The 2,824-nt window shown below is 42.4% G+C and overlaps 1 protein-coding gene across 1 annotated transcript in view; it reads right to left on the bottom strand.

Moving 5' to 3' along the window:
• Nucleotides 1–2,824, bottom strand: part of LOC122553242 (barrier-to-autointegration factor-like) — an 18,805-nt gene that overhangs the window by 15,388 nt on the left and 593 nt on the right. The window lies entirely within an intron of this gene.

Genomic DNA, 2,824 nt, shown 5'->3' with positions numbered 1-2,824 from the left:
CTCCCTCATTATGGGCATTTATGCGGGCATTGGATAGGCATATGGAGGATAGTGGGCTAGTGTAGGTTAGGTGGGCTTGGATCGGCGCAACATCGAGGGCCGAAGGGCCTGTACTGCGCTGTATTCTTCTATGTTCTATGTTCTATGTTCTAAGGTGGAGTCATGCAGTCATAATATCATAGAGATGTACAGCACGGAAACAGGCCCTTTTGGTTTAACTTTGTCCATACCGACCAGATATTCTAAATTAATCTAGTCCCATTTCCCAGAATTTGGCCCATATCTCTCTAAACTCTTTCTATTCAAATACCCATCCAGATGCCTTTTAAATGTTGTAATTGTACCAGCCTCCAAAACTTACTCTGACAGCTCATTCCATACATGCACCATCCTCTGAGTGACAAGGTTGCCCCTTAGGTCCCTAATAAATCTTTCTCCTCTAAGCCTCAACTTTTGCTGTCTAGTTCTGGATTCGCCCACCCCAGGGAAAAGACCTTCTCTGTTCTATCTGCACAACAGCACACCTCCTGATTCTAGTAAAATGCTGATGGGGTAGGAGTGGCCCTTAATTTTTCACTTCATTGAATTTATTGGCCTTGTGGTAAGCATGGCCACACTACCACTTGCTAATGAATCATGATAGCAGAAAGACAATATTCTCCCCTCTTAATACATTCTGTACCATTTTATGAGGCCTCCTGCCTCCCAAACCAACTCACTGGGCTGGTAAAATTCAGCCTATGTTCTTTATGTTGCCTGTTTGAAAACTTAGTTGCTTTAAATTAAGGGGGGGTAGGTATAGGACAGATGTTTGGGGTAGGTTCTTTACTCAACGAGTCGTGAGTTCATGGAATGCCCTGCCAGTAGCAGTGGTGGACTCTCCCTCATTATGGGCATTTAAGCGGGCATTGGATAGGCATATGGAGGATAGTGGGCTAGTGTAGGTTAGGTGGGCTTGGTTCGGCGCAACATCGAGGGCCGAAGGGCCTGTATTGCGCTGTATTCTTCTATGTTCTAACTACCTTAATGGGATTGTACAGTACTAAAGAAGCATCCCCCACCCAAAAAATTTTTTTCCACACACTGACTTTAATAAATAGTGTTAAAGGCTTGGATGGTGAAGAATATAACATGCTTCCAAGAAAATTTTCTTTATCAATAGGTCGATTCTCCTAGCAAAACCAGACCTTATTTTGTGCAATAAGGCTGGGCAGTTGGCTGAATAAAAATGAAGGAACACTTTGGGTCAGGTGATCATAATTCTATTAGTTTCAAAATGGTAATGGAAAAGGATAAACCTTCCTAAAAATTAAAGATTTTAATTGGAGTAAGACAAATTTTAATAGTACGAGACAAGAACTTTCAAAGTTGACTGGAGTAGATTGTTTGAAGATAAAGGGACAACTGACAAGTGGGAGGCTTTCAAGAGTATGATATTGAGTGTTCAGAGGTATTATGTCCCTGTTAGAGTGAAGAATGAAGCTGGTACGATTAAGGAACAATGGATGAATAAAGATATTGAGGTTCTAGTCAAGAATAAAAGAAAATCTTTTTTAGATATAGGCAACCTGGTTCAACTGAACTGTTTAATTAGTATAAACAGTATAGGGGCATTCTTAAGAAAGAAATCAGGAAGGCAAAGAGATAGCATTGGCAGATAAGGTTAAGGATAATCGAAAGATTAGATTAGATCCCCTACAGTGTGGAAATGGGCCCTTCGGCCCAACAAGTCCACACTGACCCTTCGAAGAGCAACCCACCCAGACCCATTCCCCTACACCTAACACTACGGGCAATTTAGCATGGCCAATTCACCTAACCTGCACATCTTTGGATTGTGGGAGGAAACTGGAGCACCCGGAGGAAACCCACACAGACACGGGGAGAATGAGCAAACTCCACACAGACAGTTGAGATTCTACAAATACATAAAGAGCAAGAGGGTAAGTGGAGAGAGGGTAGTGCCCCTTGAAGATCAAGGAGGTCAACTTTGTGTTGAACCCCAAGAGATGGGAGATATTAAATGAATATTTTGTATCAGTTTTTATTGTGGAGAAAGAAATGGAGTATAGAGAATGCAGAGGAGTACATTTTCATTTTTTAAAAACAGTTAACATTACAGAAGACGAAGTTTGGGAGGTCTTAGAGAATATAGAGGTGGATAAATTTACAGGACCTGATCTAATGTATCCCAGAACGTTGCGGGAAGGGAAGAAAGACTAAGGGGCACACTTAAAGGTGAGAAGAGAAATTTTAAAGCAACAAGAGGAGCAATTTTCTTTACACGGAGGGTGATTTATGTATGGAATGAACTTCCTGAGGAAGTGGTGGATGTGGGTACAATTACAACATTTAAAAGACATTTAGATAATTACATGTTTTGGAAAGGTTTGGAGGGATATGGGCCAGGAGGAGGCAGGTGGGAGTGTTTAGTTTGGGATTACGTTTGGCATGGTCTGGTTGGATTGAACGGTCTGTTTCCATGCTGTACAACTCTTTGATCTATAACAGACCTGAATTTGTAAACATCAAAATGAATATAAAAGGTGAAGCACGGCAGCTGGTGAGTGAAAATCATAATTAAATCAAATGGCTCATTTAAAGTACTGTATAAAGTTAGGGCTATTCGCCCCCTCTCTGCTCTTCATCTTCCTTCTCTTCATTCTGCTCCTCCCTTTACCAGTAATCCTCTGACACGCTCCCATCCCTTCCCCACCTCTCTTTAATTTCTCTGTTTTCACACTGGCCGCCTTCCCCACCCCACCCCTTCCATGCCCTCGCACCCTCCCCCACCAACCCCACACACAGCCCTGCACCCCCTCCA

This window comes from Chiloscyllium plagiosum, chromosome 9, assembly GCF_004010195.1.
Source record: "Chiloscyllium plagiosum isolate BGI_BamShark_2017 chromosome 9, ASM401019v2, whole genome shotgun sequence".
Taxonomy (NCBI): domain Eukaryota; kingdom Metazoa; phylum Chordata; class Chondrichthyes; order Orectolobiformes; family Hemiscylliidae; genus Chiloscyllium; species Chiloscyllium plagiosum.
This window is presented reverse-complemented; position numbering and strand designations above follow the sequence as displayed.